At 49.5% G+C, this 15,089-nt stretch overlaps 1 long non-coding RNA gene across 1 annotated transcript; it reads left to right on the top strand.

Annotated features, from left to right (window-relative positions):
- Positions 1 to 368: 368 nt before the first annotated feature.
- On the top strand, positions 369 to 14,815 carry LOC112629929. Its single transcript, XR_003120770.1, has 3 exons — positions 369 to 411; positions 7,750 to 7,754; positions 14,338 to 14,815. It is a non-coding gene; the product is annotated as an uncharacterized LOC112629929 (long non-coding RNA).
- The last annotated feature ends 274 nt before the right edge of the window (positions 14,816 to 15,089 follow it).

Genomic DNA, 15,089 nt, shown 5'->3' with positions numbered 1-15,089 from the left:
TGTCCATGCTGGACTCCAGCGAATCAGGACCTACGCATCCCTCTATGCTTTGCTGCAAAGCCTCTTACCTGGGAGGGCGCAAGAATGATGGATGTGAATGGCCTCGGTCCTTCCCCTTCCCCAGCCCCATCCCCTCAGATGCTCCCCTTCTGCCTGGTGATTTTTTGAGGACTTTGTGGTGAAAAGAGGGAGGAGGAGAAGGGCAAGGAGCAACCAGGGTGTGTATGTGAGGCCCAAGAGAAAGCAGAGTGAGTTTTAAGGAGCAGTCACTGGGAATTAGGTTTCCCTTCACAGAATTCAAGAAATATAAATAAAAACAAAGTGCGTCCCCTAGAAATTGCTTTTGGGCTGTTTTTATTTATTTACTAGAGACAGGGTCTCATTCCGTCGCCCAGGCTGGAGTGTAGTGGCGTGATCTCATCTCATTGCACTCACTCTCCTGGGCTCAAGTGATCCTCCCACCTCAGCCTCCCAGGTAGCTGGGACTACACTGGGACTACAGACATGTGCCATCACACCTGGCTAATTTTTAAATTGTTTTTTTGTAGAGACGGGGTTTTGCCATATTGGCCAGACTGATCTCGAACTCCTGGGCTCAAGTGATCTGCCCACCTTGGCCTCTCAAAGTCCTGGGATTACATGCATGAGCCACCACGCCCAGCCTTGGGCTGTTTGCTTTTGGTCTCAGTGCTGCTCTGAGCCTGGACTACCTGAGTCAGACTCCTAGAATTCAGTCAAACAGTGCTTGCTTGGCTACTTGCCTTCATCAGAACCCCTGCACAAGGCAGGGTGTGCTTGGTTGGGAGGAAACATATGCAGAGTCAAGAGGAAATTTGTGTAGTCGAGAGAAAACTTAGATGACTCATGTGGTCTAATCCCTGGCAATGCTGAAGCTTCTAAGACAGCACCGAGTGTGGGCTCTGGAAAAGGCCTTGTCTTACAAGCAAAACCGTCACAAACATTTATTGGGCACTAACAGTATACACTCTTCTAAGTCCCTCACATGCATGGCTATCCTAAGCATTCCCATTTTCCAGGTAAGCAAACTGAGGTAGCCAGAGGCAAAGAGACCTGCCCCAGGTCACACAGACAATAGTGGTGGAGCCCCAGTGCTTAGCCATGATGCTCCAGGGGCCAGAGACACACGGCCCCCAGTGCAAATGCGCTCACGCAGGAGAAAGAAATCACAGCTGAGTGTGTGCACCGCTGCACCGGCACAGGAGTGTCTCGCACATCCCCGATGAACGAGCAGCCAGCCTCTGCAAGCACCCCAGCACCCTGCTCCAGGGAGGCCCAGCCTGGCAGAGAGGAAGCCCCACCTAACATTCAAAGCTCAAGGTGATTGCCCTCCAAAGGTGGCTCCTGACACAGGCATCCTCTGAAGTGTCCTCTGGTCGGCCACACGTGTAACATGTGCTATCTCAGTTCCTCTTCGAAGAGCTGAGGATTACTCTCCCCACTGGGGGTGATTCTTTTTTACAGAGATGTCCAGAGAAGCTAAGCAACCAAATGTGCATTCCACACCCAGTGGGTGGTGGAGCCAGGCTTTGAACCCAGGGCTGAGTCTCAGACCTGTGCTCTTAACCAGTTCCCCAAATGGTCGCTTGTGAAGTGTAAGAAATGCTTTTCAATGACTATATGGCAGGGGTTCCAGGTCCACAAGCACCGGACTCCTATCCTGACCCCTCCCTGCACCTGGTAACCTGGACAGCCCCATCCCCTGTGCAGCTCTGGCTCAGATCTTCAGTGGAGACGGCACCCCTTCCCTGCACCCCATCCCTGCCCATCCCTTCCCACAGGGTGGCTGTGAGGATCCTAAGAAGCGAAGGTGGAAGGGCACTGTGCAACTGTCAGAGCACCGACATGCAGGAGGGCCCCTTCCTCATTGTGACTATCAGCCGGAGAAGGCAGTGATGCACCTGGAGGGCACCTGTCACATCTCTGCCAAAGGGGACCAGACGGACTGGGTGTGAGGCCCCCACAGAGCTGGGCCAGCACTGCAGGGAAAGCAGGTGGACTCACCTGGGTGGCCAGGGTGCCAGGCCTGATTCCCGTGTTTTGCATTCCAGACCCAACGACGCCAGCTGCCGTCATGTCTAACACCATGCCCAGGCTGGGCTCAGCAAGAAAAAGCAAAAAGGACACAAGAGACCAGTTAGGCTTTCCAGGACAGCAGGCACACTCCCAGGCCCATCAGATTGAGGTGCGAGGCCCCTTAGGGCAGAGAAGTTTATTCGGCGCCTGTCTGGGTTCTCATCCCAGATCTGCCACAACTTAGCTTGTGTGACGTGGCCTGCCCGTCTTCTCTCAGGGTCTCAGTTTCTTCATCTAAGTGGCTTGTTAGATGAGCCAGTGGCGACATGGTTCAGGGCTGAGGGGAGGCTTGCCTGCCTGGCTTTGGGGGTCTCTACAACCCACAACACCCCTTTCTTCCTTTCCTCCAACCTCCATCTGCCAACAATAAATTCGCTCTCCACCAACCAAAGGCCAAAATGCTCCTGCTGAGGCTTCTCTTAGGTACCCAGCCTACCAAGGCCTGCAACATCCTCATGGAACCAACCTGGTTCAAATCTCACAAATAAATAACATGGAAAGGTTTGGGGAGGTGAGAAAGGAGGAGGAGGAGGTCCTGTCACCTCTCCTGCTCAGAAATCTTCAGGGGCTCCAGGAGAAAGGCCTCATCCCTCAGCCTGGCGTTCCAGGCCCTAGAAGGAGTAACGCGAGGCTTCCATGTGCACAGGACAACAAGATCATGAAAGGATCACAGTACCCCTTGGGAGGCGTGCACCATGGGGACGGGAATTAGAAAGAGCTGCCAATCTTAAGGTCAAGGATGAAGAGCGGATCCAGAGTTTAAAAAATCTTACTTCCCAGGAACTTTCTGAGTCACCTCAGCGCTAACTTAAAGGAGAAGGAAACAGGTATTTTCTGAAGACCTCCAAGGGCTCAGGCGCCTGGAGCTTCACAAGCTGTGAGACAGCTTCCCGAGAGCCCAGCTGTTCTCAGCTCACACACAGTGCTCTACAGGTAAAAGATGGGAGGGCAGGGATGTGGCAGGTTCCTCCAGTGCAGACCGAGGCCCCTTGACGGAGGCTGGAGGACACCAGAGGCTCCACATCTCCCACTTTCAACCCAACATGACAGTGATTAGGAAATATCACCTCATGCCTTCCCAGAGAGAGAAGATGAGACCTGGGGCTGCCCTGGCTGAATGAGGACAGAGTGAAAGACACACAAGCCTCTTCTAGCCTTCCCTCATCCACCCGCTCACCCTCCTGGCTACTCTCATCTCTTTGTCCATATTGGTGGGGTTAGTGGGTGATAATGCCTCTTCTGAAAATGGCAGAATGTGAAAAGAAGATCTCAGATATTTCTGAAAAGAAGACACACACGGCCAACAAATATACAAAAAATGCTCAACATCACTAATCATCAGAGAAATGCAAATCAAAACCACAGTGAGATATCATTTCACCCCACTCGGAATGGCTGTTACTTAAAAGTCCTGGCTGGGCGCAGTGGCTCACACCTGTAATTTCAGCACTTTGGGAGGCCGAGGCAGGCGGATCAGGGGGTCAGGAGTCTGAGACTAGCCTGGCCAACATGGCAAAAACCTGTCTACACTAAAAATAAAAAAATTAGCCAGGTGTGGTGGTGCACATATATAGTCCCAACTACTCAGGAGGCTGAGGCAAGAGAATCACTTGAACCCAGGAGGAGGAGGTTGCAGTGAGCCAAGATCACACCAGTGCACTCCAGCCTGGGTGACAGAGCAAGACTGTCTCAAAAAAATAAATAAATAAGAATAAAATAAAAATAAAAAGTCCCAAACAGCAGATGTTGACAATGATGCAGAGAAAAGAGAATGCTTATGCAATGCTGGTAGGAATGTAAATTAGTATAACCTCTGTGGAACACAGTATGGAGAGTTCTCCAAGAACTAAAAATAGAACTACCATTCCACCCAACAATCCCACTACTGGGTATTACCTAAGGGTAAAGAAGTCAGTATATTAAAAAGACACCTGCACTTGTATACTTGTTGCAGCACAATTCACAATTGCAAAGTCATGGAACCAAGCTAAGTGTCTATCAATGGTTGATTGGATAAAATAAATGTACATATACACCATGGAATACTATGCAGCTATAAAAAAGAATAAAATCATGTCCTTTGCAGGAACATGGATACAGCTGGAGGCCACTATCCTAAGTGAACTAACTCAGAAACAGAAAAATCAAACACTGCATATTCTTGCTTATAAGTAGAAGCTAAACAGTGGGTACACATGGACATAAGGCTCACATCTGTAATTTCATGGACATAAGGATGAAGATAATAGACACCTGGAACTCCAAAAATGGGGAAGGATGGGGAAGGGGGAGAGCCGAAAAATGATCTACTGGGTCCAATGTTCAGTATTTGGGTGATGGGTACACGAGAAGCCCAATCCCCACCATTACACAATATACTTATGTGACAAAACAAGCACATGTGCTCTTGAATCCAAAATTTTTAAAAATGATTAAATAGAAGAGGACTCTAGAAATTCTGCTCTAGGAAAATACTCCAGTACATGGCAGGCACACATGTGAGGATGTCCCTCACAGCATTGTTTATAACAGTGAAGAATGAGAGTGACCCAAATGCCAGTGAAGGGACAGCAGGAGCTTCTCTTCTCCATGAAGTGTATGAAGACTAAAAAGGAAGAGGGAAGATGCTTAGGACCCTGTTAAAAGACAGAGATAAAAGTGAGGCTTTCAGCAAAAAGGGGTCAATTGGAAGGAAAATTGGACTTCAGTCCCTGAGAGGGTACAGATAACAGTGGGAGGAGAAAGCCCATGTCCAGAGTCCCCGGATCGAGGACTTGACAGAACCAGAATGAAGGAGGCTGACGTTTACCGAATCATACTACGAGGGGCATCTCTAACTCAACCAGCCCTCCGAATACCCCCATTTTAGAGACTTGTTTTCTAAGGCAGGACTCTGTGGCCCCGACGCACAAGGTACTTGCCTAACAGCTGGTGCAAGGTAGAGGCAGGCTCGTGCCCAGGCAGACTGCTCCCAGAGCTGGGCTTCACCATCATGCTGTCCTGCCCCACCTGGCACCAAACACACGGGGTCTCAGAGCCTTCCAGCTGCATGACTTTGTCAGAGGCATGTGAACCAGAACGACTCCATTTTGAATAGGAGCTGGGTAAAATGAGGCTGAAACCTACTGGGTTGCCTTCCCAGGCAGTTAAGGCATTCTAAATCACAGAATGAGATGGGAGGTTGGCACAAGATACAGGTCATAAAGACCTTGTTGATAAAACAGGTTGCAGTAAAGAAGCCAGCTAAATCCTACCAAAACCAAGATGGCCACGAGAGTGACCTCTGGTCGTCCTCACTGCTACATCCCACCGGTGCCACAACAGTTACAAATGCCATGACAATGTCAGGAAATTACCCTATATGGTCTAAAAAGGGGAGGCATAAATAATCCACCCCTTGTTTAGCATATCATCAAGAAATAACCATAAACATAGGCAACCAGCAACCCTCAGGGCTGCTCCATCTATGGAGTACCCATTCTTTTATTGCTTTATTTTATTATTTTCCTAATAAACTTGCTTTTGCTTTATTCTATGGACTCACCCTGAATTCTTTCTTGTGTGAGATCCAAGAACCCTCTCTTGGGGTCTGGATCGGGACCCCTTTCCTACAACATCTTTGGGTAAGACTCTGGCTTCTGTGTCTGTAAGTGAGACTCTCATCCTTTCCCTACAAGGCTGGTGTGACAGTGAAACCAAAGAGGGCATCCAGACTCCACATGCAGCCTTCCTCTTCCTGAAAGCGCCCCAGCATCCTTGGAACTACAGTCCCAGGCAGCCCCCTAGGACATACAGAATGGGACATCCAAGCTGCCTTTGGAGAAGCAGATGGGCCTCATCCCAGGAGCCACTCGAGGAGGACGGGGCCCCTAGGGGAGGACAGGGACACATCATAGACGGGCAAGGATGCTTCAGGGCCCAGAAGCTGATGTCTGTAATTAAGAAGAACACATTTCCTCCTGTTAGTCATTGGTCACGGGCTGTTTCCACTGTCTGCTTCCAGGCTCCGCACACCTCACACTCTGTCCCTTTCCTGGGCTTTGCTACTGTGGCTCCCTCTGCCTGGGATTCCTCCCTCCTCTCCTCTTGCTGGTTAATACCTAATCATCTTTTGGGGCTCAACCCGGGGGTCCCCCCGAAGGGATCCGGTTCCTATGCTCACCATCTCACACATTCCCCTGCCTGCCAAAGCTGAACTTGGGCCCCAGGCTGCCCTGAATGCTCCACTGACATCGAACCTATTGCTCTGTGTGATGCCTGCCAGTTCCTCGTCTATGTGGCCCCTTGCTGGGAGCTCCTCGCTTGTGGGGTCTGGGATTTGTTAATTTTTGCCTCTCCAAGGTCTGAAAAGGGCCTGCACATGGCAGATATTCTATAAATGTTTGCATTGCCATGGCCCTTAGAGAGGCCAGAACAGAGGGTTTCCAGAGTGCAGAGGAATCATGATGCCCCAGGGCCTGTGATAAGAAAGCTAAGGTGTGCAGACCACCCCCACATGAAAACCAACCACAGGTTTCCATGGCTATGATTTCCAGCTGCAAAGACAATGCTTACACCACTGTTCCAAACACCTGTCACCTGTTTCTAATGGTAGAAATTCCACAGTTAGAGATTCACTTCTTTGGCTGTGTTTGGCTCCTATTTCAAAGGAAATCCCTTGATATTAAACCTGAGCCATCACTGATACCATGTTTGGATGGAGGGACAAGTGAAGCCATGGATAGGCATGCCAGGAAACCCTGTGGCTTAGTCATCAGGGTCTTCTGTTCCTTTGAGGGTTTATTTGCATTTTCTTGTGTTTGGATCCCTGGAGTTGTTTGTTGCAAGTTTTCAGAATGACTTAATCCAGGGTTGTCTCATCTCTGAGACTGTTATTTAGTGCTCATCTAATTTCTGGCCCATTTCTTTCTATTCCCAACACAACAGCCCCTGAACCCATAGGGGATGGGAAGACAGGCACCCCAAGGGGGAAGAACAGGAGCCTAGAGAAAGGGGTGCACATTGGGAGGTGCTCCTCTGTGGCTCCTGCCAGATCCTTGAGTGTCCAGCCAGGCCAGGGTGGGGGATGGGCAGGCGGCCTTGGCTCACCCAGGAATGGGAGCACGGGCTCTTACCTGGACAGGGCCAGGCCATGCTCATCCAGCTGTGGGTGCAGGTTGGCCAGGAGGATGCCAGCCTCCACGGTCACCTGCTTCTCCTCGTCCACCTGTAAGAGACCAGTGCAGGCCGGGAGGAGCCAGGTGGTTGCCCAGCCCTCACTCCTGCTGCCAGGCTTCTTGGGAGCATAAGTGGGTCTGTCCCAGCCTGGGATCAGCTTGAGCCACGTCCTCTGCGGGAGTCTGAGAATGCTGGAGCTTTAGGAATATTCTGGGTAATGCCTTCTGTTCGAAGGTGAAGATGAGGCACCGGGTGGAGGAGAGATTGGCCCAAGTTCACTGGGCTGAGCTGGGTCTAGCATTCCTCCACCCCTGTGCTCCCACCACCACTCAGACTGGGAAGCCAGGATTGCTTCTGTAGTTGCACAGTCACCAACCAAAGAGGGCGTACTCCTTGGAGGGTCTTGACTTTGCTAGATGGACTTCAAATTCTCCACTTATTCTCACCCTGGGAGGTGCGAGGACCTAGGCAAAGACTAAGAGCTGGTAGGGAGAGGAGGAGACGTAACGTCTGTTTGGTGCCTGCCATATGGGCTAGGGTACTATGTCATGAGATCCCCATGGCAGCCCTGGGCTGTGGGAATGGTCTCTTCACTTTACAGGGAGGGGACTGAGGTCTGGGACTTGAAGTTACTTGCCCAAGGTCACACAAACATCAGTGGCGGAACTGAGATAAGAAGGCACATCTGTCTTACTCCAAAGCACCAGCGCATTCCACGGACCCGGGTCACAGAGCTTAGTGAAATCGATTGCTGGAGCCCAATCCTCACTAATGAGCAATCAGAGTTCATTGCCACCATGACTGATGTCTCGGCCGGGACGTTTTCTACAAGTTAGAGACCATCAGCCTGAGCAAATAAGGAAATAGCAGAGAGAATCCCAGAGCCTTGCTGGCAGGCATAGGAGAAGGGGAGATTATCTAGCAAAAATTACAGCTGAGGGGAGCTGGCCCCAGCAGGTGAGAACGGGAGCCCTAACATGCAGCACACCTGCCTGGCACGCTGACTCGCTGGCAGGCACCTGGGGGCACTCACCAGGTACTGGTTCAATTGCATGGACAGTAACTGAGCACAGAGCTGGCATCAGTCCTGAGTCTGTGCCCAGCCCTACTGCTGATTGGCTCTGTGACCCCAGGCAAATCGCTCACCCTCTTTGATCCTTAGTTCCTCATCTGTAAAGCCAGCTAAATGCCACTTTGTGCCTTTCTGCATCTGTCAATGTGAGTCTGTTTTTTGGGCCTTGCTCACTGCTCTTGCTCCTGAGAAGCGGGGAGGGGTCTCTGGCAGGAGAGGCAGGTGAGCAGCATTGAGACAGGCTCCACTTAGGCAGGATGAAGGCCATAAACAAACAGCTGCTCAGGCCTGACCCCCGCCCTGGGCTCCCTCTCTGAGGGAAGGTGGGAGGGCAGGGTTTAGCTCTCTGAACTCTGACCCCAACCCTAGGGATTCTGGAGCCAAAGGACACCCCCAGCCTCTAACTAGGTGCTTAACACCACAGATCAGGGGAGGCTGTGATGTTGGGGCTGCTGGGGGGTCTTGATGTGGGGCTGCCAAGGCACCCTGGGCTGGAGGAGGGCGCAGGCCTGTGCAGCTGAAACCTGGGTCCCTGCGTGTGTTCATTCCCTTGCCAGACCCGGGGGGTGACCAAGGCCAGCACCCCCCACTGTTAGGGAGACAGGACAGGATATTGGTGGCTGTAGCACAGACGGTAGGGCCCTCGTCCAACATGACTGGTCTCCTCATAAGAAGAGCTTAGGACACACACACGGAGGAAGACCATGAGAAAAAGACTCAGGGAGAAGGTGGCTGTCTACAAACCAAGGAGAGAGGCCTCAGAAGGAACCAGCCCTGCCAACGCCTTGATCCCAGCCTTCCAGCCTCCAGAACTGTGAGAACACAAATGTCTCTGTTTGTTACCTGATCTGGGGGACTTTGTTATGGCAGCCGTAGCAGATCGTGTCTGCATGCCGGAGAGCCTGGGGTCGGGGCCTCAGGAGAGAAAAGGGCAAGGCCAGGGCTCTTTCCTTTGCATATGCGCACTTGGGGCTGTCCCTGAGGGAGGGGCAGGGCTTGCAGGGGCCCCAGAACTGCCAGCTCCATGGCCCAGGGGTAGACCGCAGACTCCTTGCTGGAAAAGGCAGGACTTCGGGTGCGGAGGCCTTGGGGCTGAGACTGGAGAGAGCAGTTGTTAGGTTGGCAGCTGTCCCTTCTCCACACTCACTGTTCCAAAGTTCTGCAAGGGGCCCAGGGGCTGTGGCCAACACAAGGACTGAGGTCACAAGTCCTGGGGACAGAGAGGCACCTGGCAAGGGGGGAGGGCATGCTAGAGGTGTAGCCTGGTATCACCCCAAACCAAGAACTTGCTTCTGCAGACCCTAAAGGAAAGAAGCTGCAGCGAAATTAACCTGAGTAGAGGGTTTATTTGGGCCAAGCTTGCAGATTGCAACCTGGGAGCATAGATTCAAGTTGCCCTGAATAGACTCTCTGATTAGCAGCAGTTACACGTGGACTTTTAAAGGCAAAAAAGGCGGACAGGGAGTGAACTGATACAAAATTGTTTGTCAGCATTTCTCATTGCTTTACAGAAATAACATTGATGAGTTCGCTAACAGCTAGGCATTGTTAAGCTATAGGATATGGGTCCGAGTGTCCAGGGTGGCACTGTTAGGTTAATTTATAGGTACCTGTGGCAGAAGCAAGCAGCTTCAAGAGATGGAGACAGAGCTCAAAGCCGGGAGGAGGGTATGATTGCCGTATCATTTTAATGTGTCTTTGGGCCTGGTCATTAAAAGGATTGTGTTCCTCAGATAAAAGTTCTTTTCTTTTCTAACTCCCCTCTTCCTTCTCAAACCCTGTCCTCATAATTTCAAGGCAAGTACATCCTCCTCTCCACCCACAAATTCTGCTTTCAGCTGTAGTCCAGTCCAAGCGCTCCTCTTTTTGTGACTACATTTTGAGCCTAGTGCTTGGGGGTGTGGGTGGGCCTGGTCTATTCCACAGCCCTGGGACCCTTGTGGACTCCCTGCCCTCCTCCCTTGAAACTTCCAGAGCCTGGATCCACGCAGGAGGTTTCCTTTCTTCCCCCGGCATTACTGCCCTTGGATGGAACGCTTCTACCCCCACCCTAAGCCAAGCACATCAATTTTATAAACTGCCTTTATTGAAAAAAATAAAATTACATGAGAATATGAAACTCAGCAAAAATAGCGTGAATCAGTTCATTGGATCTGTGTTGCCACCCTCCCATGATTGTGGTCGAGGGGTTATTTATTTCTCGTCTAAAGGACTCAGCCTGTTCTGGGTTTGCTGAGTCTTAACTTTTACAAACATTTCTTGGCAAGGAAAATGAATGTTACTGCCTTAGTGGTCACCGAAGGGCTTGTTTTTAGATCTTTTCCCCTGCCAGACTTGTTAATCATTGAGAATGCCTCCTTAATACACCATTTGTACCTGGGAACCTAACACATTTCTGTGAACACCCGTGTCCTTACTGTGGACATCATGAAGGGTGTTTAACCATTTCTGGTCTGCAGGTCTCCCTTCCCTGCCTCATTCCACCAGCATGTTCTCTTTAAAATACAACGTAGGGCGTAACATTCCTTCAGCACATGAGACAAAGTAGACGAGGCTGCCTAAAGTACTTTGGACTTCTTTTTCCATCTGAGTCCAAGATAATTGATAAAGATGATAAATACATATAGCCTTTAATACATTCAAATGAAAATGATTATCACTGCTTGGGGCTTTCTCAGGAATTCTCTTACTTTGAGTTGCATAAATAAAAAGTTGTTTCTGTTGGGCTGGGCGTGGTGGCTCACGCCTGTAATCCCAACACTTTGGGAGGCCGAGGCGGGTACATCACCTGAGGTCAGGAGTTCGAGACCAGCCTGGCTAACATGGTGAAATCCTGTCTCTACTAAAAATACAAAAATTAGCTGGGCATGGTGGTGGACACCTGTAATCCCAGCTACTCGGGAGGCTGAGGCAGGAGAATTGTTCGGGAGGTGAAGGTTGCAGTAAGCCGAGATCATGCCACTGCACTCCAGCCTGGGCAACCGAGTGAGACTCCATCTAAAAAAAAAAAAAAAAAAAAAAAATTGTTTCTGTCTTTGAAACTCTGACATAAGCCCAAGTCACATTGGAAGGGCCTTAGAGCATGGGCTATTGGACCTTCTCCTGCCAATGAGTAGATAAACACAATGTGGTCTATACATACAATGTAATATTATTTGGCCTTAAAAAGAAAGAAAATTCCCACACATGCACATGTGACAACATGAATGAACCTTGAGGATATCAGGCTATTTATAGAGATGGAATTTCCCTCTTGTCACCCAGGCTGGAGTGCAATGGCATGATCTTGGTTCACTGCAACTTCCGCCTCTGGGTTCAAGTGATTCTCCTGCCTCAGCCTCCCGAGTAGCAGGGATTACAGGCGCCCACCACCACACCTACCTAATTTTTGTATTTTTAGTAGAGATGGGGTTTTGCCATATTAGCTGGGCTAGTCTCAAACCCCTGACCTCAGGTGATCTGCCCACCTTGGCCTCCCAAAGTGCTGGGATTACAGGTGTGAGCCACCATGGCTGACCAAATTTTAATTATTTTAACTTGAAACGAATGCATTTGTCCATTCATCCATTTATGCATTTACTCTCCAATTTATTCAGCAAACATCTAATGAGCATTTTCAATATGCCAGGCCAGTGCTGAGTTGGGTTCAAAGATGAATTACTTAAGACAGGCAGCCTCCGATCTCAGCGCCCTCACAGTCTAACAGGGAGACAGACAGTTACACATTTGGGTACAGGAGTTGATACTCCACAATTTCTCAGGCAAGAAAGTATTTTATCATTTGTGGCCAGATGGATTCCTCTGAACAGTGAGGCATAGTATTTGTCACCCAATTCCTGTTGGAAAAAACCCTTTGAGCCTCTGACCTAGATATTTTAACCATTGTTTGCTTTTAATTTGTGTTGATGGTAATGTGGCTGTGAACGATATGGAAACTGGCGGTCAGTCATGTCGAGGCCTAAAACCATGGATTCCCTACACCCCAAGAGAGACGGAAATAGCTTTTTGTCCTGCCTAGTCTAATAGACTCACTTTTTAGAAAACGGGTCTCCTGGAAACCTTAGATGTTGCTAATTGACAGCCACTAAGTGGTCCTTCCTTGACAGACTATATGAGTGATCTCAGCCTCCTGGGAGCAGCGCAACCCACTGATGGAGGGTGTGAGAGAGAATATGAAGACTGTTGGACCTCTTTTTAAAGCGCCGATTTCTTTTAGCAGAGGTGAATATACTTGTAATCTATTCCCTTTGTAATCATGACATAAAAATAACATGTTTTTTACTATTCAGCCACAAAAAAAGAATGAAATCTTGTCTCTCGCAGCAACATGGATGGAAATGGAGAGCATTCTGTTAAGTGAAATAAGCCAGGAACAGAAAGTGAAACACCACATGTTCTCACTCATATGCAGAAGCTAAAAAAAAGTTCATTTCCTAGAAGTAAAAAGTGGAGCAGAGGACAGGAGGCTGGGAAGGGCTGGGGGAAGAGGTGGGGGATAGGGAGGGATTTGTTAAGGAATGTCAAATTCCAGCTCGGTGGGAGGAGTAAATCCTAGCGTTGTGTAGCACTGAGCAATGACTAGAGTCAACAATGATACATCGTTTCAAATAGCCAGAAGGAGGTTATTAAATGTCCTCAACACAAAGATGATAAACGTTTGAGATGACAGGTGTAATTACCCTGATCTGATTGCTACATATTATGTGTATCAAAACATCACTATGTACTCCATGAATATGTGCAACTAGTATGTTAATTAAAAATTTAAATTCAATCCCAAAATATAGCATTTTATAATTAAATCATTTTGAACACACTCCTTGCCATTTGTACTTAAAATGGCATCTGAAAATCATCCCTGCTTGTTCCAGGGAATGCCCCGATACCACCACTGCAGCACGTGATGTGTGGCCCAAAGGTCCTCAAAGCAGACCAGGAAACATAGCCCTGGACATTCCAGAATCTTCTTGAAAAACCTAAAGACCTCCTCTTCCAGTCCAGTGTCCTTTATGGCCCTTGATATGGTTTGGATTTGTGTCCCCACCCAAATTGTAATCCACGATGTTGGAAGAGGGGCCTGGTGGGCGGTGACTGGATGGTGGGGGCGGATTTCCCCCTTGCTGTTCTCATGATGGTGAGTTCCCATGAGATCTGGCTGTTTATAAAAGTGTGTAGCACCTTCCCCTTCTCTCTCTTCCTCCTGTTCTAGACACGTAGGATGTGCCTGCTTCCCCTTCACCGTCTGCCATGATTGTGTTTCCTGGAGCCTCCCCAGCCATGCTTTCTGTAAAGCCTGCAGAACCGTGAGCCAATTAAATCTCCTTTCTTTATAAAGTAGCCAGTCTCTGGTAGTTTGTTATGGCAATGGGAGAACAGACTGATACAGCCCTCAATCTGGTATAACTAGTTATATTTTTGTGACAATGCTATGAACTGGAGTTATTCAACTCTTATCTGCTAAAGGAGCAGAATTTCTGAGGCCTTTCTGATGGCTGATGGAGATGACTGGATAGAACATTAAAAGCGAGACTTTTGGGAAGACAGGTTTGCTGTTCGTGCTCCTTCTAGTAAAGGACACTCTTAGGTTTTGATTATTTCCTTTCCCCTAACTGCTCCCTTACAAATGAGCTTGAATACACCCAGTAAGGAAAATCATGTGATCTGGTGTAAGCCTTTCCCCCAGGCCCCATGCTTGCCTTTAAATTCTCAGATGCAAAAGACTGAGATGGTGGTGGCGTGGCTCGAAATGGAAAGCCCTTATAGGTCTTGTCCTAAGACAAGCTGGAAATCTTACAGCTGATACTTCTATAGCACTTTCTCCATGCCAAGCACTGTTCTAGAACTCTGTGTATATTAACATACTCGATACAACCACCCATGAATTAGGTCCTATTAACATCCCCTTTTTTATAGATGAGGGAACTGGGGCACAGACCTCCTTTTTCAAGGTCACACAGTGAGTATGCAGCAGACCAGAGACCTAACCTAGGTGGTCTGCCTCCAGATTTAGAAAGGATAACTTTTTTTTCGTAAAGAAAGCTCAGCCTTAGGAGCCAGAGAGAGCCTGCTTCTGAATCCAGGCTCTGCCTCCATGTAGCCAAGTAGTCCTGGGCAAGTTATCTGAACCTCAGTTTCCCTTTCTGTTAAATGGGAAGGACTCTCTGGAAGGATCAGAGGTGGTGCATGGAAGACTCCAGGTGCACTAGGGCAGTGAAGAAACGCCAGCAGTCTCCATTTCAAACCTCCCCTGGCTTTCTCCCCATACACAGACACTCAGGCCCTTGTGGCCTGGCCAACTCGTGCCCATCAGCATGCCGAACTCAGCTTGGAGGGGCCGCTTCTTCAGCAAGCTTCCCCTCGCAAGTGCAGCGAGGCCATTGTGTGTGCATCTGTGAGCCCGATAACCATGCAAGGCGGGCAGGGAGAAAGGGCTCGGGACCCAGCTTATGGGCTTGGAGGAGGTGGCAGGAGGAACATTCCAGGCAAAGAATGAGTAAGTCGGGCAGAGGGTTAAGGAGGACCAGCACCTGCGAGTGTGCTGCTGGAGGGCAGTTAGGAATTGGAGGGTGATGGGGCCGGGCTTGGGGTGGGCAGGGGCAGTGGGGGAGGCCCTGCAAGGTTCAGGATCCAACCACGTGGGCGGCAAGACCCGTGAAGAGGCTGCTGCTCCAGCACTCTGGGGCCAGAAGCAGGGCAGGGGAGAGACCACTGCGGGAGACACATCAGTGAGACAGGCACCTAACTGGATGTGACAGGAGGGAGGAGA

The sequence above is a fragment of the Theropithecus gelada genome, chromosome 8, assembly GCF_003255815.1.
Source record: "Theropithecus gelada isolate Dixy chromosome 8, Tgel_1.0, whole genome shotgun sequence".
NCBI lineage: Eukaryota > Metazoa > Chordata > Mammalia > Primates > Cercopithecidae > Theropithecus > Theropithecus gelada.
Note: the sequence above shows the minus strand (reverse complement) of the source record. Positions and strands in the feature narration are given on the sequence as shown.